The sequence below is a fragment of the Hemiscyllium ocellatum genome (assembly GCF_020745735.1).
Source record: "Hemiscyllium ocellatum isolate sHemOce1 chromosome 27 unlocalized genomic scaffold, sHemOce1.pat.X.cur. SUPER_27_unloc_41, whole genome shotgun sequence".
Classification (NCBI taxonomy): Eukaryota; Metazoa; Chordata; class Chondrichthyes; order Orectolobiformes; family Hemiscylliidae; genus Hemiscyllium; species Hemiscyllium ocellatum.
In genome coordinates, this window is record NW_026867511.1 from 180,989 (window position 1) to 204,958 (window position 23,970).

The 23,970-nt window shown below is 44.8% G+C and overlaps 1 protein-coding gene and 2 non-coding genes across 3 annotated transcripts in view; 1 reads left to right on the forward strand and 2 right to left on the reverse strand.

Moving 5' to 3' along the window:
• Window positions 1–23,970, reverse strand: part of LOC132808329 (zinc finger protein 239-like) — an 85,713-nt gene that overhangs the window by 52,495 nt on the left and 9,248 nt on the right. The window lies entirely within an intron of this gene.
• Window positions 9,749–9,822, reverse strand: trnan-guu (transfer RNA asparagine (anticodon GUU)). The gene has a single exon. It is a non-coding gene; the product is annotated as a tRNA-Asn (tRNA).
• trnae-uuc (transfer RNA glutamic acid (anticodon UUC)) lies at window positions 23,287–23,358 on the forward strand. The gene has a single exon. It is a non-coding gene; the product is annotated as a tRNA-Glu (tRNA).

Genomic DNA, 23,970 nt, shown 5'->3' on the forward strand with positions numbered 1-23,970 from the left:
TCTGCAGAGGGTGGGATCAGACTGTCCCCGGTGTCTCCACAATGAATGTCCCAGGCATTATTAAGGAAAAGTAAAAGTGATAGACGACAATTGTAATTCTCGGCGGGGTGGCTGAATTATGAATTTACTAATAGCCTCCCCTAAGCGATGGCGCTGCCCCCGACGTTGCTTGTCTCTGTGGCGCAATTGGTCCGCGCGTTTGGCTGTTCAACCAAAAGGTTGGTAGTTCGAACCCACCCAGGGACGTTTAGTTCGCTGCTCTACCTTGGCTTCGTGGCTGTGTGCGGTTTAATGGGGTCAGGAAAATGATATCCAAACGGAACCCTTCTCCACAAAGGAGCTGCTGAGTTGTATTATTGTCTAACGTAAAGGACTGCGGATGCTGAGAACCCGAGCCAAAAAAGAGAAAATCGGCAGGTTTGACAGCACCTGTCGGAGAAAACGGAATTCTGAAATGCTGTGTCTGATTCTCTTTCCATAGATGTTGCCTGACCTTCTCCGTTCCTCCTGAAATTTCTTGATTTGTTTTTAACTGAAAGGTAATTTCATCTTTTGCGATGAAACACCTAGACTCGCCATGTGCAGATATTTTACCCTTTCGAATCACTGAAGTCAATGTACAACTCTTTCATGCAGAGCATGTTGCGGGCATGGAATTAGCTGCTTGAGGAAGTCGTGGAGGCTAGTATAATTAAGACACTTAAAAGGCATCTGGACGGGTTCATGAATAGGAAGGGTATCGCGGGATATGGGCCAAGCGCTAGCAAATGGGACTAGACTGTTTAGGATAACTGGTCAACATGGATGAGTTGGACTGAAGGGTCTCTTTCCATGCTGTAATTCGTGTGACACTGTGGAATTCTCTGCCCAAGGGAGCAGATGAGGCAGCTTCATTAATTATATTCAAGACACAGTTGGATAGGATATTGCATGGAGGGGAATTAAGGGTAGATGGAATAATGCAGGTAGGAGGAGCTCAGATGATGGATAGATCAGCCTTCATCTGAATGAATGGTGGAGCAGGTTCGACACGCCAAATAGCCGACTCCTGCTTCTCTTACTATGAACCGATAACTCTGCATTTCCCATGGCTAACCTATCTAACCTGCACATCCCTGGACATTAAGGGCAATCCAAATCAAGGCAGGTGAGCAATGAAGTAATGTGAAAAGTGAATGTCAGAGAACAAAGGGACAAGGGGAATAAATGTACTACCAATCAAAGCTGGATTGAAAAGATCACAAAAATTGAAACTAAAGACTGTGTCTGAATATTTGCTGCACTGTAAGAAAAGTGAACGAATTGACTGAAGAAAATAAGTGTGTACAGAGGGTCAGTACAGAGCTGTGGTTTTAGGATGACAAGGATTAGATCCTGAATATTGAGGGTACGTGACATTCAAATCAAATCAAACCTTTGGTAAAGGTAGAGGGTTGGCAATGCAAATCAAAGCACTGATAACATGGTAGTCTGATGTCAGTTTGGATTCCAGGTCCTGATTTATCTGTCCTCTGTTGGTCTCCCGTTCCCACAGAGCTAGGTGTTGTCTGTTCTCAGTTCTGCTGGATTTCTATTGAAGCTTTGACACCCCCCGCCAACTATCCCACCCGCCCAACCGCATCCCCACCCCCCCCACACCATCACCCCGCCCCGGCCTTTTACACCTTCCCGAACACGGTGGGGGGTATGGTGGCACAGTGGTTAGCACTGCTGCCTCACAGCGCCAGAGACCCGTGTTCAATTCCCAACTCAGGCGACTGACTGTGTGGAGTTTGCACGTTCTCCCCGTATCTGCGTGGGTTTCCTCCGGTTTCCTCCCACAGTCACAAAGATGTGCAGGCCAGGTGAATTGGCCATGCTAAATTGCCCGTAGTGTTAGGTAAAGGGGGAAATGTAGGGGAATGGGTGGGTTGCGCTTCGGCGGATCGGTGTGGACTTGTTGGGCGGAAGGGCCTGTTTCCACACTGTAAGTAATCTAATCTAATCTAAAAAAACATTCAGTCGATCAAGGCCCAACCCATAATCTCCCAGCCTGTCAACCATCAGACAGAGAGAGTCAACTTGGCTGGAAATAAAACAAGTAAAGTGAAAATGTGAAAATCATTGTCCTCAAGTTTCTCTCTGAGGTTCGCACTGCCTCCATCTGCCCAACACCCAATTCTAGATACTTGAAACTCTTGCACAATTAAAGAATGAGAAGTTTAAATCCATTGTGTCCAAATCACGCTGCAAACACCACTCTCCAGCACCACTTCCATCTATCCTCATGCCAAATGTGTGAGGCTGAAGTAGCCGCTTGAAAGCTTGGTAAATGCTTTACCTCTCAGATGAGCTACCAGCTGCATGCCCACACTTTCATTGGGACCACCTCTTCAAATCTCAGGAATAATTTCTGACCCTGCCCCACCTCATTTTATCTGCTTCTGAAAATTACACTATGCCTTTGTCACCTCTTGATTTTGATTCTTCTGTCACACACCTGAAGGCCTGAAACATTCTACTCTCCATAAATCTGAGATCATCCAAATTGCTGAATAAGAAACAAATAACTGTGGATGCTGGAAATCTGAAACAGAAACAAAAACAAAAATTGCTGGAGAACCTCAGTAGGTCTGGTAGCATCAATGGGCAGACAGTACAGTCAACATTTCAGGTCCAGTGACCTCCTTTCGTTCCAGGTCACGGCTGCTTCTCTCCTTCCTCACACTAACTTCGTTTAATCTATGATTGCTATGCCTGCTGATGCACACAGGTTCCTGGTGATGCAGCAGATCCATTATAAAATGTCAGTCTTTGCCCATAGTCTTGTCCCTCGCTATCTCTATCATCTTCTCCGGCTCTAAACCTCTGAACTCAGGGAGCTCAGTAAATGCCCAACATTCTCATTCAAACTGACATCGAACCCCAGGGTTTCCTGATGAAGGGCTTTTGCCCGAAACATCGATTGTCCTGCTCCTCGGATGCTGCCTGACCTGCTGAGCTTTTCCAGCACCACACTCTAGAATCCAACTCCAGGGGTCTGAAGTCTGGATCTCAGAACAGCACAATTAGTTATAGCAAATAGATGCGAAAGACGTTCAGGTCCCATGTATGAGTAAGATTGAGGAGTGCAGCTTAACAGTCGCAGCAAACTACAAACCACCAAAATTATCACGTGAATGACACAGAGGTCAGAAAGACTCACCACATAACTCCAGTCAAACATTCAAACATTACTCGAGGAAAAGCCTGGAAATGCCCCCCGCCCGTTAAGGCTGCGCGGTGGCTCAGGCGGTGGTTCCCGCCTCAGGTAACTGTCTGTGTGGAGTTTGCACATTCTCCCCGTGTCTGCGTGGGTTTCCTCCCACAATCCAAAACTGTGCAGGTTAGGTGAATTGGCCATGCTAAATTGTCCATAGCGTTAGGTGGATTAGGCAGGGGTAAATGTAGGGGAATGGGTCTGTGTGGGTTCTCTTTGGAGGGTTGGTGTTGGGCCTTATAGCCTGTTTCCACACTGTAGGTAATCTAATCTAATCTGTGAGAGGAGTTTCTCGAAACCATCACTGTCAGTGTTGGACCGAAATTGGCATCATTCTCCCTTCAGGCTTACGGACCATCAGTGCGCATGTTCCCAACTCCAGCCCATGTGCCTGTAAGCACGCATTGCGCGTGCTCGTGGGACTCCTGCATTAAGAATGGGGTGCGATAACAATCGCATGCCATGTTGGGTAAATTATATGCCATGGAAGACCGTGATTTTACATCAGACAGAGTGATTATAGATTGGTCGCTGAAAAAAAGTTCAAAATTAATAAACACGGAAATTTTCTGATAGGTAGCCAAATTCAAGGAAGGGTTTTATAGACTGGAATCTAATCAAGAGATAGGGTTTGTTAACTGACAGAATAACACAATCAGAAGTGAGCTCCAGACGGAAATTTGATCGAGGCAATCAGGATGATTACATCCAGTATAACAGAAAACTGAGTGTGTAATACAGGCTATAATGTAATTGAGGGGTTCGGGATAGTTTGTATATAGAATAACATACTCGGGAATGAATTACAGACTGGAACCTAATCAAGAGGATCGTTGTGATTTATATAGAGAATAACGTACGCAGTAGCAAATTGCATCCTGGAATCTCATCAAAGCACCTTGATGCCACACTGGGTCGAATGTAGCCTTGAGGTAAAGGGCTGCCAATCTCATCTCACCTCAAGGATTAAGCTTTTTTGTCCATGTTTTAACCAAGGCTAGAATGTGGTCAGTACCTGAGTGAGCCTGGTGGTCCCCAAGCTGGTCACTCAGCAGCTCACAGCTGAGAGGATGTTATTCGATATGTTACATAGCATTATCGATAATCGGGAGTATACTGATAGGACGATTAATCCTGAGTTGGATGTGTACTGCTACTTGTGCACAGGCAATCTGGCAAATTTCCAGATTGTTGGGTAGATACCAATGTTGTAACTGCACTGAAGAGCTGAGAAAACTGAATGCAGTTTGTATTACACTCGGAGCAAGTGAATGATCTCTCCCTAGAGTGAACTCATTGATGTGTCGGCAGAAGTGAATTCTTTCACACACTCTCACCAGAATGAATGTGTTGATGTATCAGCGGGTTGTGGGACTATCCGAATCCCTTTGCAAACTCTGAGCAAGTAAATAATTTATCTCCAGTGTGAACTCGCTGATGTCGCAACAAGTTTGATGTCCGTGCAAATTCCTTCCCATATACAGGGCACAAAAACAGCTTGTCCCCAGTGTGAACTCGTTGGTGCACAGTGAGGTTGACTGACTGTGTGAAATACTTTCCACAGGAGGTTCAGCTAAACGGTATCTCCTCAGTGTGATAAGCACATTTTTCTGGAAGCTGGAATACACTGTGAATCTCTTTCCACATGTAGAGCAGGCAAAAGCTTATTTCCAGTGTGACTCTATCAATCAATTTCCAGCTAGACAGGGGAACTACAATCTCTTCCCATAGTCACCACGTTTACATGGTTTCATCATGGTGTTGGAGTCTTCGTGTTAATCCAGGACAAATGATCAATGCAATGTTACGAAGTCCAGAGCATGTATTGTCAGTTTTCGATAGAGAGTGTTTTTCTCAAGTTAAAGTACAGCCACAGCTACTAGCAAAAGGTCGGGCTGTTTCAAATGTAGCAATTGGTTGTTAAATGGATACCTGTGTTCTGTTTGATGTTTTGACAACAATTCAAATTTAATTAATTTAATCTATGCCCAGGATACCAGAAGACAATGAGATTCGAATTCTATGGTTTTGATCCCTGGAAATCAATCAAATAAGAATTTAATGTGTCCTATGGGGGATATAAACCCGGCATTTTGAAAGTTAGTGGGAAGCAACTGCCGATCTAATACTTTGCTCTCAGAGAAATTGAAAACACTCTCCATCAAAGATACCTTTTCACGTGAAACACACAGTAAAAAGAAGAGCACCCAGGAAGATCAGCAGTTAGAAAAGTGAAAACATCAATGAAGAGGAGACTGTGTGGACTTGAGATTAAGTTAAAGTAACGATTAATAAATACGTTATTAGAATATCATATTAAGTTGTGTCGAGTTGGGGTCAGATAGTAAGTAGTTTAAGAAAGGGGTGTTGGATTTGTGAATAAGTTTTGTTTAGTGTTCACTATTAGTTAGAAAAATATTTTCTTTAAATAGTGCAATTTAGGAATTCTGTCACTCACATTTTAACAGATTAAGAGGCAAGATGAGCTTTTCTGGGCGGTTAGTTTAATTAACAGGGTTTGATCTCCATGACGTAACAATAAATATTATTCTTACTCACACACGGACTTATGGGTTATGATTCTTCTTTTCATACGTAAATCTTCTCCCTAAAATCCTGTGAGGGAGTTTTACAGCAGTTATTCCTGTCAGTTCATGTTGGAAATTCTGAATAGATTTCCCTGAAACATTGTGTCCTCTTGTTGACCAAAGCTGGAAATTCTTGTCTCAGGAGACAGTGGTTTTGTCTCAATGTAACTGGTCTAGTCCTAGCTCACCCTGGTTAATGTTCTGTGGGAGGTGTTCAAATCTCACCAGGCCAAATAGAGGTGTTCCGTTACGTTATTAAAAATCTGGACTGTCAGTTATTGTAAGATACCACTGGGCTCACCTTTCTCCGGTTAGACTTACATGTGACTCCATTGTGGTTGACTCCTCACCGCCCTCCAGACAACGAGGGATGGACAATAAACACAAGCCGACTCAGAGATGAACACATATCTCTTTTATGCTTCAGCTCTTGTGTGACTGACCGCATTTCCTGCCCAATAGAAAGTGGGGCAGCTCAGGACGACATTCTGGAATTTGCGGGACTCCAGGCCAATCAGAGTGAACAAAAGGCAGCGCCAAGTTGTTTATGGAGCATGCGCAGTGCGGGTGTCTGAGCTGGTGGAGTTGAAAAGTGAGAGACAGAGCTGGAGGGAGGGATTGGATGGATTTAGGAACAACCTGCTGCGAAGTGTTTGTATTCGAGTTAGTACTGAACTCTGGGAAATTCTTTTACACGGGGTTAGAGTTGAAGAATTTCCCCACAGCAATCTCAAACCAAGAGGAACGTTTTTCTCTCCTGCACTGAGAAGGAGAGGCTTCGGAGCGGCTGGTTCTTGTAGGTCAGTAAGCGGCAATTCTCTCTCTCTTCTCTCCCTCTCTCTAAAGAAACAAAACCATGTATCTCCAGGAGGACAGTGTGTGTCTGATAGCGGAGTTTATAGGTGATGATTCTTCATCCACTCTGGTCTTGATCTTCCTGAAGTGAGGATCTGTCAGTTATTCCTGTGATGGAGATGGAGGAAACTGTCTGTAAGTATCCCATTGTTCTCACTATCTTTACTCTCATTGAGGGCTGAGTCTTGTGGAGGGCCAGAACACGCCCTTCCCCTGAAGGACATTTCTCAGCTAGTTGAGTTTTTCATAACAATCCAGTAATGTTTCACGGTCAGTATTTGAGTGACTTTCACACAAATTGCTGGATTCAAAGAACTCCATGGTGACCCAATGGTTAGCACTGCTGCCTCTCAGCTCTGGGGACCTGGGTTTGATTCCAGATTCGGGTGATTGCGTGGAGTAAGTAATTTCTTCATATATCTGTGTAGTTTCCTCTCGGTGCTCCTGTTTCCTCCCAAAATTCAATGATATCTGGATTAGGTGGGTTGGCCATGCTAAATTGCCCATAATGTGCAGGGATGTGCAGGCTGGATAGGTAAACCGTGGGGAATGCAGGGATATGGGACGGATCTATGTGGGATGCTCTTCAGAGGACGGGTGTGGATTCAAACGGCCTGCTTCCACACTATAAGGTTTTTATGATTCTTAACTCCTTTTAGTATCTTAAACAGTACGATTTCTCAATCTCTAATTTTTCCTGATATAAGTTTGTTTTACAGAGAATCACAGGGGCACATTTATCAGCGAGAATTCCAAGCAAATACCTTATCAGGATCTTAAAGTGAGTCAATTAATCAGGATTTGAAAACCATTGGATTGTCAATGTTTATCTGTGGTAAAAGTTTGCAAACATCAGTGTACCCAGTGACAAATGGACAAGTCTTGCACCATTTCCACAGATTGAATAGCATCCCACCATTCACAGCAGGGAGAGATTGTATCACCACCGTGGCTCAATCCCAGCCTCAGGCGACTGTCTCTGTGGAGTTTGCACATTCTCCCGGGGTCTGCGTCAGCTCCATCTGGGTACTCCGGTTTCCTCTCCCAATTCAAAGATGGGCAGGTTAGGTCAATTGGCCATATAAAATTGCCCACAGTGTTCAGGGATGTGTAGGTTAGGTGCATTAGTCAAGGGTAAATGTTCAGTAATGGGGTAGGAGAATAGGTTTGGATGTCTTTATCCCCAGAGGGTTGGTGTGGACTTGTGGACTGTAGGGATTCTATAAGTCTACGAAACCTGTCCTGTGTCTGGGTGAGGAGTCAGCTGATCATCCAATATGGAGAGACATGATCTACACCACAGAAACCATGGAAATGTGCAAACTGTGGGAGGGATACAAATGTCTCTACATGCTGAAAATTCATTGATGCAGTCACGCTGGAGATAAGTCATTCATCTACTGTTTGTGGGAAGGGATTCAATCAATCACCCGTCCTTGAGAAACAAGAATGCACTCAGTAAGGAGAGGCCATTCATCTGCCTTAAGTGTGGGAAAGATTCAGTGACACATCCTACCTGCTGACTCACCAGTGAGATCACACTGGGGAGAGGCCATTCCCCTGCTTTGAGTGTAACAAGGCATTCTCTGCTGATTAACACTGAGAGACCTTTCAAATGCTCACATTGAGAGAAAAGCTTTAAACACAAACATGAAATGCTGATACATGAGTACGTTCACACTGGGGAGAGGCCATTCCCCTCTCTGTGTGTGGGAAACGGTTTGTCCATTCAAAAAAAAACCTTCTGAAACCCCAACGAAAACACACAGGTAAGAAGCTGTTACCTGCTGCTTTTCTGGAAAGGATTCATTCAGTTATCCCACCTTCTGAGTTCACACCTGACTCAGGCAGCTGTATGCTGTTCCTGCTGTTCTCAATAAAATTCTGATGGAGCTCCAACCCCCTCCAACGCCGCAGAGGACCAGGAAACAGATGCAGTGGAACAGGGAAATGTGGCGCTTGTGATGTCACATGGGTAGGCCAGCAGAAGGCGGCATTGTGTTACTGTACTTCTCAGAGAGAGAGAGAAACTCTGACTTTGAAAGAATGCATTATAAACGTGCTGAATCAAAGTTTGTCCCATTGCAGGCAGAACTGGGCATACACCAACACGCACAGGCACAAAATCAGATTCACAGACAGATATAAAGAAACTTTCCGACACACACGTCCGGGACAATGTGTGCCACTGCAGACAGAATTTGTCATTCATACACAGACAGATACACTCACACTTCTCTCCGATGTAATCTGTGTCCTATTGCTTGCAGAGATAGTCACATCAACACAGAAAAACAGACATTAACACAGAGATGGGAGCGCAATACGGTTAGAGTGAGATACAGAATCACTGACTTTTACAAATATGTCCAGAGATATACTCAGACAATGTTGTATTCAGCTGTGTGAAAATCTTTGGCTCATAGTCCCAATGTGAGTGAAATAGTTTTCCCACTCCACTGACGTGAATCTTAAAGAAGAAGCCGGGGAGCAAGCTCCCTTTCTTTTCGACGACATTTCTCATTTTGTAGTCGTCAGGGGTCACACCTGCGTGGGGAAACTGCAATGGGTTTCAAGTCCATCGCATTAACCACTCAGCCCACGAATACAGAACCACACTGACAGCTTCACTTCCCGGTCTGTCTGCCTGTGGAGCAGAGAAAGAGTGAATCATCGCAGAGTTTTTTTGAATCCATTCACTTCACGGTGATTCGAAAGGGTTAAATATCTGCACACGGCGAGTCTAGGTGTTTCATCCCTAAATACTTTTAACTTTTAGTTAAAAACAAATATGGAAAATTGCAGGAGGAACGGAGAAGGTCAGGCAACATCTATGGAAAGAGAATCAGACGCAGCATTTCAGAATTCCGTTTTCTCTGACAGGTGCTGTCAAACCTGCCGAGTTTCTCTTTTTGTCTCGGCTTCTCCGCAATCGCAGTCCCTGACGTCAGGCATTAATTAATTAATCAGAAACCCCTTTGTGGAGAAGGTTTTCGATGGGGGATCATTTTCCTGACCCCATTTAAAAGCACGCTGATTCAAAGTCAAGGAAGAACAGCGAGCAAAGCGTCCCTGGGTGGGTTCGAACCACCAACCTTTCGGTTAACAGCCGAACGCGCTGACCAATTGCGCCACAGAGACAGGCGCTGCAAGCCGTTTCGCTGCACCATGATTTAGGGGTGGCTGTTAGTAAATACATAATTCAGCCTACCCCGCCTAGAATTACAATTGTCGTCTATCACTTTTACTTTTCCTTAATAATGCCTGGGACATTCATTGTGGAGACACCGGGGACAGTCTGATCCCACCTTCTGCAGACACATCCATGTCACGAGGAATTAGTTTTTTTCCTCCGGGACCGTCGCCCTTCGAGCCTTTCAGTGTTTTGTCTGTTCGCAAGTTCCCTCATTGGCTCGGAGGCGAGAAGGGGTTTGAAGTCCTGATGTGCACGAACGACAATTCTTTCAATGTCTCAGATCAGTTCATGTCCCGAGAACATCAGAGTCAATCTCCCAGCCTCTTCAACAAGGGGACGGTGTCTGGACTGTCTCTGCTCAGTCGGACGGTTCATCTTTCATTCTCATCTAAATCCGCTTCCCAAAGACTTTCTAAAGGTTCACAAAGCTGGAGACTGGGATTTCTGTTTTGCTTCATGAACATTTTTCCATTTCCTAACTGACAATATTTTGCCAAAATCTCTTCCCAAGTGTATGCCATGCTTCATTTCCAGGGATAAGGAATTTCCATTGTGGGGAGACATTCCCAAGGTTGGGAATGTTCGCTTTGGAGCAAAGAAGGTTAACTGGAGATTTCCTGGGGCTGTTGGTAATGATGGGAGAAGACGCGGTGGGAATGGGCAGATTAATGATCATTGGCTCGGAGGAGAGAAGGGGTTTGAATTCCTGGTGTGCACGAACGACAATTCTTTCCATGTCTCAGATCAGTTCATACCCCGAGAACATCAGAGTCAACCTCCCGGCCTGTACAACAAGAGGACGTTGTCTGGATTGTCTCTGGACAATCAATAGGATGAGTGTAGATTGGTAAATGTATTTAGAGACAGTTCTGTTCATGCCCTGTGAGCGAAACCTGGATCTGAAGGAATAAAAGGGACATTAACAACATCGATCTGAAATTGGATACGTGACAAGAAACAGAGCCATCACTAACAGTTTGCTTTTGAACTGGAGAAGGTTTCTCGTGAAATTAGCTTGAGGCTCGAGGTATGCATGATCAACATAACTTAGGTAAAACACGCAAACACTTTCCTCATTAGCAGACAGTGAAAGGATTACAAAAGGCAAATTAAACATTTTCGACAAGTGATACAGGGGACTGGGAAGATAAGTATTATAAACTGTGAACACCAATGTTCTGGAGCACAACACTTACATTCAAAGACCGAAAACATCCAGGTCCTGATTAATCAGATTGCATTGTGGTGCTCTTCTGCAAAACCTCCACTTGTAATGTCCTACAAAAGAGTGACAAAGCTCAGGATGGAAAATCTGAAGGGATGAACGTTGGCTTATTTTCTGAAGATTCACAAAGCTAAGACTGGGTTTTGGTGATTGTTTCCTTTCCACTCCCAGGAGCCGCAGTGGGGGAGAAAAACACCATCTGATTCACTCCTGGCCCTTTTTAGTGAAGGAAACTGCCGTTGCAGGAAAGGGTCCACTCAGTCATCCCAGCTGCATGCTTTACCTGGTTGTACCAGGGATCCAGTAACAAACGGACAACTCAGCTGACCAACAAAGAAAGTGGGGTGGGGGGACTGGGTGCACTTTGGGCTGGAGGTGTTTTCTTTTAAAAGCACTTATTGTATGCCTCTTTTGCTGGTGAAATCTGAAGCTGTAACAAAATAAGGTCGTAGTAAAGGTTACCTGAACATACCGCCAGGTTCAGACTCTGCGAGGTCCAACAGGTTTTTGTTTTAAAGTTGCTCATTTCTTTCAGCTTCCAGCACTAATGTCATGTCTCAGAAGGATCAGTGAATGAGTAGCTAATCTTGTTAGAAATTGTATATTTTTCAGGACTACAGGTTCATTGTTTCATTGGCATTGCAAAGTTTACTGGCAACAGTTTGAGGTGTGGGCTGTATTCACTGGAAATAAAGTTTTAAAATCTCACAAACACCAGAGTGTAGTCCAACAGGTTTATTTGGAGGCACTGGGTTTCGAAGTGCTGCTCCTTCATCAGGTAGCTGTGGAGTAGGATCACAAGGCACAGAATATAGTGCAAAAAGATTATAGTGTCATGCAACATAAGTGATGAATTGAAGAAACCTAGATTTCTGTTAAATCATTCATCTTTTAAAATGGATTGCAGATTTCGGCTAATTAATCTGTACATTCCAGAACTTCTTTTAAGTCACGTTTTCCAGGAAACTTTATGTTTTATAAAAGGAGGTAGCACCTCACGTCAAACAATGCATGAAAGCTGTGAGGTTAGAGTCTGTCTGTAACCCAATCTTGAGTCAGAATGGTTCTACTTCCAAATACATAATCCTGCAAATGCAAATTCACTCCAAATGCGTGAGTGCGTGCATGAGAGAGAGAGTGTGTGTGTAAGTGCGTGTGCATGCTGGGTAAAGTGTGTGTGTGATGGGGTATAATCATGTGCGAAGATGTATGCATTGGTGTGAGTGTAGGGACGTATTATTGTGTGTCTGAGAGAGAGCATGTCTACCGGAAAGGCTCTGCACGAGCGTGTGAGTGTGTAAGTGTGAGAGAGAGCATAACAGTGAAGTGGGGTTACCTGTCATGTGACATGAACCCAAGGTCGCGGTTGAGGCCATCCTCCTGGTTTGCCAAATTGGCTATTAGCCTTTGCTGGGCCACTAAAAGTGATTAAGCAGTTACACAACACACATGGGAGAGGGCAGGGTGGGACTTGTCTTTCGATTTGCAGAAGGTGGGACGTTCTGGGTGCTGGAAACTAGGGAAAACACACACTGGAGGAATTTCGGCACAGAGAGATGGAGCTGGAAGCCAGGCTGGAGACACGTTGGGGGAATCACTGTGGATACAGGCCGTTTGGCCCACCAAGTCCATACTGGCCCTCGGAAGAACATACACCCCCACAGCTTATCCCTGAATTTCGAACGCCCAATCCATTCTAGCCAGTACATTTTTGGAACATGGGAGGAAAACCAAGCGCCCAGAGGAAACCCACGTAGACAGGGAGTGGGGGAGGGGTAGGAAAGGGCAAAATCCACACTGTCACCATGAGGGTGGGTTCAAACCCAGGTCCCTGGTGCTGCAAGGAATCCCCTCTCCAGCACTCGGCAACCGATTGGCTTCTGCCCAATCCTGGTGACACTCCAGTCAGTTTGAGGAAATCAATTTGCTTCCATAGAGTTTCCACGGGTCAGGGGTCGTTGTTACCCGCCAGATTCAACAATCCAATGAAAGGCTCGTCTACAGCGAGAACACTAGTCCACATTTCGCGAAAGAATTAAAGTTCTCTCTGCAATTAGAGCCCTTGAGCACTCCCACGCAGGCTGCGTGTATTCATGGGGATTCTCAATGCATGTTGATATTCGAAATTCCCCAATCCTGGGAAAAAAGATTGAGTGCATTCACCCTCTCCATGCCTCTCAGGATCTCTTCACCTCTATGAGCCCGCCCCAACCCCCCGAGGCTCTTATGCTCGAAATAAAAACGTCTTAGCTTGTCCAACCTCTCCCTGTTACTCAGACCTTGAGTCCTGGTTTCTTGTAAATGTCTTCTGCACTCTTTTCAAGTTTAATAACATCTTTGTTTCGCAAGGTGATCAAAACGAATCACGATACTCCAAGTGTGGCCTCACCAATATCCTGATTAACTGCAACATAACTTGTCAACTTCTATACTCAATTCCCTGACTGATGAAGGGCAGTGAGGCTTAAGCCTTCTTCACTGCCCTGTCTACCTATTTTGTTGGACATATCGGACCTGCTCCAAACTGGATAATCTAACTGATGTGACAGGAAACCGCTTCCTTTCTTGAGACAAGTCTCCCAGAGAGAAGTTGCTGGTTGACTGTCTGAACTACTGAACCTCAGTGCCCTCCTGCCCTCAGGAGGGGGGTCCACATATTTGCATAAAGTGGTGCTCGAAATTTTTATCATCTTTGGGATGGATCTCCATTCATTCAGTGCTATGGAGTCATGTAGGCCAGAAACATACCCTTCAGACCAACCAGTCCATGATCCCCAACTAAACTAATGCCACCTGTCTGCTCTTGGCCTATAACCAGTTTGTTAATAGTTGTGTTTATTTTTTAACTGTAACGATTGGATAAAAAAATTGCTGATAATTGATTTTAGAGTGTTGCGGATTTATTTTTATCACTAGAACAGGTTACACCACTTTTCAGGCTAATTTTACCTAATGTAGGGCAACATGTTCCTCTGGGTGTTTCTGTTTGAGATCTTGAATGCTGCTGTGATGTCCTGCTGAATGCAATGGAGTCAATATTAATCCTAGCCTCACTGTGGCTGTGGGTGAATTGCCTTAATTTGGCTCCTGACTCAGAAACTGCGCAGAGAATCAACTGCTGAAACAATGATTTACACTTTATTGTATGTAGCAACCAAAGATAACCCCCCCGCCCTCAAGTCACCAAGTTCAACCTCACTCCCAACTTGGGGATCACCCAATTGATGGCAGAATTTAACTGACTTTCCACCGACAATATCTGTCTCTGGAAGTGTTCAGGGATTCACTGCAGTGTTGTTCTTCCAAGTACTGCTGCTGCATCTTTCTGGGTTTAAATTCTGGTGGAGATTCCTCACTTTGAAATCTGTGGTGTGATGTTTCTTTAGATTCTAACACCACCTCCCCACATTGCTAGAGACCTCCAGTGTGTAGCATACCTTCTTAGCCTTGAGGTTTAGCTGTCTGCTTGAAACAGACTGTCCTGCAATTAACCTCTTGGTGTCAAGGCCATCCTTCCACAGACAGACTAACTTGTCCTTTTGTCACGAGTTTATTAAAAACTTATGTCATCTGTCCCAGGAAACAGCTTGTTGTTATACATCCTTCTTCCCAGGGATAGTTAACCAGCAGAAATTAGGCCTTTCAGCCCATTGAATCTGCTCCACCATTCAATCCTGGCTGATAACTTTCTCATCCCCATTCTCCCTGTAACCCTTGATACTTAAGAATGATTATATGGTGGAGCAGACTCAATGGGATGAATTGCCTAATTTCTGCTTCTGAGGGCTTATGATTTTGCAGTTTCTCAGTGGCCCTTTTGTTTCTTGGTCCAGAAAGAGTTATTGCTGACTCAGGTAGTTTGGAAAGTTCTGGAGTTTACAGGACCACACCATATTCCTCTCTGCATTGTCCAGGAATAACTATTCCTTCTGAGATATTGGAAATTCCAGGGATACCTTGGTATCCCTGAATAAAATCGGTTTGTCAGAAAATCTCTGCTGCTACTCTGGAACAGAAGGATTATGGGTAGAAAATTCAGAAATCAAATGTGCAAAGAGACGATGGAGTTCTATTCCAGGATTCTCTCAAGGTAAACTTGAAGGTTGAATCACTAGTTGGGGAGGCAAATGCAATGATGGCATTTATTTTGATCAGACTTGAATATAAAGGCAGGGATGTACTTCTGAGGCTCTGTAAGGCTCCGGTCAAGCCGCATTTGGAGTATTGTACGCAATTTTGGGCCCCATTTCTCAGGAAGGGTGTACTGGCCCCTTTATTAATACCTATTCAATTCAGCTCATTGAATCAATTCTGCCATTTATTCAGATCACGTTAGCTCTGGTAAACATCAACTCCACTTTCTTGCTATTTCCACATAATCCTCAATTCCCTCACTAGTTAAACAAAAACTGACAGCCTTGAATGTACTTAACGACCCAAGCTCAACAACCCCCTGTAGTAACATGTTCCACAGATTTACTGCCCCCAGTAAAAATTCCTATCTGTCTTCAACATGCAATCTCTCATTGGCAGGTTATTCCCTCTGGTGCTAGACTCACCCACAAAGGTAAACTTTTCCACATCAAGCCTGTCAAGTCTCCTCAGAATCGTTTGTGTGAAAATAAGGTTACCTCTAAATCTTCTCACTTCTAATAAGTATAGGCCCAACCAATTCATTTCTCTTCATATGATATTCTTTTCATCCTGGTCAAACTTCTCTGGACTGCCACCAAAGTCAGTATATCTTTCCTTGGGCAAAGGACTCACCCAGTGTTCAGTTTTGGCCTGACTGTTGCCTGATAGAGGTTCACTATAACCTCCCGACTTTTATACTCTATTTAAAGGTCAACCTCCCATTTGCCTTCCCTATTACTCACTGAACTTGGATGAAGAGATGCATGGGTATGGGCTTCCAAATCCAGCTTTCTCCATTTAACATTCAGCACTGTTCCTCCTGGGAAAGTGCACAACCTCTTTTCCCCAAATTATATTCCATTTGCCATTTGCTTAACCTGTCTATATACCTCTGCAGATATTTCATGTCTTCTCACCACCTGCCTTCCTATCAACCATCTTTTCTGCAATCTTGGCAATAGTGCATTCACTTCACTTATCCAAGCAAATAATTGTAAATAATGCATATTGTAAATAATTTTGGTCCCAGCACTGATCCCTGAGGCAAACTACTGGTTACAATTTGCTATCCTGAACATGCCCCTTATCCCAATTGTATCATTCGTTAGCCAATCCTCTATCCATGCCTCTTTGCTTATTATTTCATGAGATGTGAATATCATTGGGTGTGCCAACAACCCTTCCCAAACTGTCCTTGAAAACGTGGTGCTGAGCTGCCACTTAAATTGCTTCACATTATGATTTGGTCTGCAATAATGTTCAGCGGCGAGTTCCAGGTTTTTGATCAATAACAAAGAAGCAATGCGATATATTTCACAGTTGGAATGCTGTGTTCACACTTACCTGCTCTTGGTGGTTGAGGTGATGGCTTGGAAGTGCTTTTGAAGAGCCACCAATTAATCAAGCCAGAATGATTGATTGTGGCCAGAGATTCTGCTTTTTGACTTTCATCATCAATCTACATTCTTTCCAGCCAAGATTTTAGTCTGAAACTTCCACACAATTCCTCCTGTTATAGCTTCAATCAACTATAATAATATGACGATTCTTGGGGTGATTTTTCACACCTGAGTGCAAAATAAATATAGATCATTGTTTCCTGCTCTGCTGGAACAAAAAAAAACAGCAAATTTGTCGATAATTACAGTTAGTGCAAACAAAGCTAGCGATCGATAAAGACTAACCCTGTTTACTTCAATGGCCAAATTACATTTTGAAAACCAAGTACACTCAGACAACTTGTAAAAGTGGTTCATAGGAGGAGAAATGGGGCATTGAAGAGGAGTGAAATGATTGCTTTTGGTCACCGCCACCATTGTCTGAAAAAGATGTTGAAAGGATTCTTAAAAGGTGGGCAACAAAGTGGAGTGGTATAACACTTCAGACACCGCAAAGTGCAAGATCACTTTCTAGTGGAAGAAAAAGACATTTCTTAATTCTCGAAGAACGGGGGAACAAATGGGGAATAAATCTGAATTGGGAACTCTTTCTTATTAAGGATGTTCCTTCACCACAGTCTTGGTTCAGAGCATAAGTTCTTCATCAGGAATGAAGGTTGGTCCAACGGGGCTGAGAGATAATTGGGAAGGGGATGGGGATGGAGGGGAGGTAGCTGTGAATGAAATAGGTCGATGGAGGTGCTGATTTATCGTGAGAGGTAAGACAGGAGGGTGGAGCGAATAGGTGGGAAGCAAGATGAAAATGTAGGACAGCTCAAGAGACCAATGCCGAGTTGGAAGGTTGGATCTGGGACAAGGCGCGTGGTGTGGGAGTGAGGGTGAGGAGAAATATGGAAACTGGTGAAATCGATATTGATCCCATGTAGTTGCTGGATCCCAAGGCGAAAGATGAAGTGTTCTTCCTACAAGCGTCAGGTAGCTAGAGCTTGGAGGGGGATGCGGCACAGGATTTGCATGCCCTTGACGGATTGGGAGGGGAAGTTAAAGTATTCAGCCACAGGGCGGTGGGGTCGTTTAGGTTTGGAGTCCGAGAGCTGTTTCCTGAAATGTTCTGCAAGTTGGCATCCAGTCTCCCCAATGTGGCAGAGCAATGGACATATAAATAAATTTTATAAACAAATTGCATAAATTTTAGCATGCTGGAGTTATTATCTTTAATGAAGATAACGAAAATATTAATAAAATTGGGTGACTGTTTGAAACGGTTTGTTGGTCAGGCTCAACTCATCCCCTTGAAATGAGACAATGCCATTGATAGCGGTGAACTGCTCTTTTTGCTGTAAAACCACAAAGTTATTGATTTATTTTCACAACTTACTGGTATTCACACCTGCACATTCAATGTCAAACTCTGACATCAGAAATGAAATTACACCATTAATTTTGACTGACAATATTCGAACAAACAAATTAGTAGCACACAGTGAATACCAAGCCTGGTAAATATGAAATCAAATTTGATCAAAAAAATATACAATCAAGATGGGAGATAATAAATGGGGGAAGGGCAGAAGGCAAGAAATGCAGCATCAAAGAAGGTGCTCCTCCAGGGAGTGTATTTTACGAACTACAACTGCTAAATATAAACAAACACTCTGACATGACCCTCCGGTTTTAATGTGAACCAAAGCCCCATACAGTAGGTACCATTTAAATAAGTTAATAGATACAAGCCTTGATCAAATCCAGCCCCCCTTTTGGAACTCGGAGTTTTCTCCAGCTCCGGGGGGTTATTGAGCTCCTGGGCTCTAGCTGCCACTGCTCTACTGAAGAAGCTTTGGGAAGCAGATGCAAAGGCAAGATACAGAACAGAGCACCTTTGCCAAGGAAAGCAGCTTTTGAAGACATTGAGCAATACCATCACATGGTCTTGACCCCTCGGTTATGCGCCCAGCACACTCATACTGCACTACTCTGCTTCAGTGCTCCCAGTCGCAGGATTGTGGATCAGTTTAAAGTCGATCCTATATCTCTGATAACATCGCTGCACAAGGCAGTGAAGAAAGGTTTAATCACACTAACCTTCATCAGTTAGGGAATTGAGTATAGATGTTGGCAAGATATAGTGTAGTTATACAGAACGTTGATGAGGCTGCACCTGGAATATTGTGATCAGTTTTGGTCCCCTTGGTATCGTGTGATTTCTGACATCTTCAACTCTGGGTTTGTGTTGAACTTGATAGGATATTTTGTCCAACTCAGCATGTTTAAACAGTATCGCTCGCAGGGAGTCATTTGAAATATTTGAGGAGGTGAGTTCAACAAGATTGAAGTATTCAAAGTTACTTGGACTCTCTTTTAACCTTACATCGGGACCAGGAGTCAGAGACACATACAACATGGAAACAAAGCCTTCAGTCCAACTTTTCCATGCTGACCTGATATCCTAAATTAATCTAGTCCCATTTGACAGCACCTGACCCATATACTCTGGCAGCTCATTTCATGTATGTACCACCCTCTGCATGAAGAAGTTGACCCTTTAATATATTTCGCCTCTCACCCTAAACCTATGCCCTCTAGTTCTGGACTCCTCCATCCCAGGGAAAATACCTTGTCTTTTACCCTGTCCATCCCTCTCATGAATTTGTAACCTCTATTAGGTCACTCCTCTACTTCCGATGCTCCACTGAAAACGGCCCCAGCCTATTCAGACTCTCCCTGTAGCTCAAACCCTCCAACCCCCAGCAACATTTCGTAAATCGTTTCTCATAGAGAAGTCAACGTTTCAGCCCTGAAGAAGCGTTAATACCCAAAATGCTGACTACTCCACATCCTGGTGCTGCCTGGCTTGCTGTATTCTCCCGACCTCCTGCTTGCCTACTTCGGGTTGCAATAGGTAGTGGCTCAGTGGTTACCACCGCAGCCTCACTGTGCCACAGATCCAGGTTTGATTCCAGCCTTGAGTGACTGTCTGTGAGGAGTTTGCACATTCTGCCAGTGTCTGCGTGGGTTTTCTCTGGGTGGTCCTGTCCAAAGACATGCAGGTCTGAGGTTTGATGAAGGCCTTCCTGCACTTAGAGCAACTGAACAACCTCTCCCCCATGTGGACCCACGAGTGGGCCAGCAGGTCAGAAGAAAGAGCAAAGCCCTTCATGCACTCGGGTCAGAAGAACGGCCTCTCCTCGGTGTGGACCCACTGGTGTCTCAGCAGGTGGGAAGAACTGCTAAAGGCCATCTCGCACTCAGGGCTTGAGAACCGTTGTCCCAGGTGTGGACCAACCAGTGCGTCCGCATGGCAGAGGAATCACTAAAGGCCTTCCCGCACTCAGGGCAGCGGAAGGGCCTCTCCTCACTGTGGACTCATTGGTGCTTCAGAACCGTTTCAAATTTCACAATATCCTTCTGATAGGAGTGAGACCAGAATTGCACACAATATTCCAAATGTATTCCACAATATTCCAGTGTTCTGTCCAGCCACAACGAAACTTCCCAACTCCTATACTCAAGTTAGAGGATTGTGAAAGTTTTTAAAACTCTCAAAATAAAATAGGAAAAAAAGGGAAGGACAAACCGAATTTTTGAAGTCAACTTGGAAGCATCATTGAGAAATCAGCGGACTGGGTTTATTAGGTACCTGTTCTCCTTAAATACACTATATACATCTTTCTCTTCTGCTCTTCGTAGTTCACAAAACCATGCTGAGTATCCTTGATCACATTATTCCTATCCAGATGTTCATAAATCCTATCCCTTACAATTTTCTCTAAGACTTTGCCCACAACAGAAGTGAGACTCACCGGCCTATACTTACTAGGGTTATCCCTACTCTGCTCCTTGAACAAGGAAACCACATTTGCTATTCTCCAGTCTTCTGGCACTATTCCTGTAGACAACGAGGTCATAAAAATCAAGGCCAATGGCTCTGCAATCTCCTCCCTTGCTTCCCAGAGAATCCTAGGATTAATGCCATCAGGCCCAGGGGACTTATCTATTTTCACCCTTTCCAGAAATTCGAATACCTCTTCCCTACATACTTCAAAGCCATCAATTTTCAATATTCATATCGGCAACAATGTCCTGTTCCTGAGTGAATACTGATGAAAAGTATTCATTCAGTGTCTCCCCAATCTCTTCGGCCTCCATGCGCAACTTCCCACTACTATCCTTGACTGGACCTATTCCTACCCGAGTCATTCTTTTATTCCTGACATACCTATAGAAAGCCTTTGGGTTTTCCCTAATCCTACCAACCAAGTACTTTTCGTGTCCCCTCCTTGCTGCTCTTAACTCTCTCTTTAGATCCTCCCTGGCTAACTTATAACTCTCAATCGCCCCAATTGAATTTCACACCTCATCTTTACATGGGCCGCCCTCTTCACTTTAACAAGGGATTCCAATTCATTATTAAACCATGGCTCCCTCACATGACCCTTTCCTCCCTGCCTCACTGGTACATACTTATCAAGGACACTCAATAGTTGCTCCTTGAACAAGCTCCATATATCAATTGTCCCCTTCCCTTGAAGCCTAGTTTTCCAAGCCACGCATCCTAAGTCATGCCTCACCGCATCATAATTTCCCAGCCCCCAGCTATAAATCTTGCCCTACAGTGCACACTTATCCTTCTTCATCACCAGAGTAAAAGTCACCCAATTGTGGTCACTGTCCCCAAAGTGCTCACCTACCTCCAATTCTAACACCTGGCCTGGTTCGTTACCCAGAACAAATCTAGTACGGCCTCACCTCTTGTTGGCCTGTCAACATATTGTGTCATCTAACGTACTGGAGCTATAGCTTTCCCAGTCAATATCTGGAAAGTTAAAGACCCCCATAACAACCACATTATTACTTACACTCTTCTCCTGAATCACCCCGGCAATCCTTTCTTCTACGTCTCTAGGACTATTAGGCCTGTAGAAAACTCCTCACCTTTCCTATTTCTAACCTCAGCCCAAACTACCTCAGATGGCGAGTCTTCATTCATCGTCCTTTCCACCGCTGAAATACTATCCTTTACAAGCAATGCCACACACACCCTCTTTTACCCCCACCTCTGACCCTACTAAAACATTTAAACACTGGAACCTGCAACAGCCAATCCTGTCCCTGTTCTACCCATGTCTCCGTGATAGCCACAACATCGAAATCCCAGGTACCAACCCACACTGCAAGTTCACCTTCCTTATTTCGTATACTTCTCACATTGACGTATATACACTTCAAGCCACCTTCCTGTTTAGAGGCAACCTCCTTCGAGATTGATGCCATGTTCCTAACCTCCCTACACTCAAGGTCCTGCACCCTAAAGCTGCAGTCTACATGTCCCTGCAGAGTTAGTTTAAACCCTCCCAAAGAGCACTAGCAAACCTCCCCCAAAGGATGGTGGTGCACCTTAGGCTCAGGTGGAGACCATCCTGTTTATACAGATACCACCTTCCCCAGAAAGAACCCCAGTTATCCAGATACTGGAATCCCTCCCTCCTGCACCATCCCTGTAGCCACGCATTTAACTGTTCTCTCTCACTATTCCTCGACTCTCTATCACGTGGCACGGGTAACAAACCAGAGACAACAACTCTGTTTGTTCGAACACTGCGCTTCCAACCTAGCTCCCTGAAAGCCTGCCTAACATCCTCATGCTTTTTCCTACCTATGTCGTTGGTGCCAATGTGGATCACGACTTCGGGTTGCTCCCCCACCCCCTTAAGGAACCGGAAAACACGATCAGAAACGTCACTTACCCTTGCACCTGGGAGGCAACATACCAAAAGTGAGTCTCTCTCGCCCCCATGAAACCGGCTATCTCTGCCCCAAACTACCGAGTCCCCAATAACTCTTGCTCTGCTCTTCTCCAACCTTCCCTTCTGAGCAACAGGAACAGGCTCCGTGCCAGAGCCCTGAACCCCACTGCTTACCCCGGTAAGTCGTCGTACCAACAAGTATCCAAAATGGTATACTTGTTCTTGAGGGGAACGACCGCAGGAGGTCTCTGCATTGGCTGCTTTCTCCAAGACCCTCACTGTCACCCATCTGTCTGCAATCTTTGGAGTTGCTACTTTCCTAAAGCACCGATCTATGACCCCCTCTGCCTCCCGAATGATTCTAAATTCATCCAACTCCAGCTCCAGTTCGCGAACATGGTCTTGGAGGAGCTGGAGATGGGTGCACTTACGGCAAGTGTAATCATCAGGGACGACCATGGCATCCCTCCCCTCAAACATGTTGCAAGAGGAACATTGCACTGTCTTCACTGCCATCCCTCTAAAAGTAACCTTTAAGAAAAACTAGGTCTGAAGAATAGAACAAGCAAAATGCAGCACTGGCCTGCTTACCACAATGGGTCTTATTATAAGGTTAGAGGAGGAGGGCGGGTGGGAGGCACTATCACTGTAGTGCCTCGGGATCCTCTCCTGTGCGCCTTTATCGAAAAAAAGAAAACCCAGGTAAGCTTGCGCTACACCAGCTTCCGGTCCGGTCCGCGCTTTTTTCCAATAAAGGCGCGCAGGTGAGTCCCAGAGATGTGACTTGACTCTCCAGTCTCCCCAATGTTCTCGAGATCGGATAAAGTTTTCTTACTGCCGCAGCCCGGGTTCGATTCCCGGGCAGCGAGGCAATTTTCAGCACAGCTACAAGAGCGGATTTACGTCTCCCTGGTGGTCTAGTGGTTAGGATTTGGCGCTTTCACCGCCACGGCCCGGGTTCGATTCCCGGTCAGGGAAGCAGTTTTCAACGGGTATTAATGCGCTGTACAGTTGTTTCTTGATCTTCTTTGTTCCTGGGCACTGCAATGTGAAGTAGCTCGTTGAAATAGCATCCTGATGCAGATTTGTTTGCATGTGTTGGGATGATTGCTTCTGCAGCTACAAAAGCGTGAACAATCCTCACTCTCTCAGCGGAGCAGGTCAGGGCTTTTTGGCAGTGTCTGTTTGTAGACGCGGTTATGTTTGTTTAACAGTTTGAATTTAATTTTTTTGTATCCATTGCTCCCGAAGCGATCTCTATCACATTGGGAAGACTGGAGAGTCAAGTCACATCTCTGGGACTCTCCTGCGCGCCTTTATCGGAAAAAAAACCTACCCAGGTAAGCTTGCGCTACACCAGCTTCCGGGTCCGCTCCGCGCTTTTTTCCAATAAAGGCGCGCAGGTGAGTCCCGGAGATGTGACTTGACTCTCCAGTCTCCCCAATGTTACAGAGATCGCATCGCGAGCATTTGGTTTCAAAACATTACATTGATTTATGTACTGGTGAAAGTCTTCTTACTGTCGCTTGCACAATCTCTTAGAGGAGGCTGTTTTCATTCATAATTCAGCCTCCCGTGCCCAGAATTATC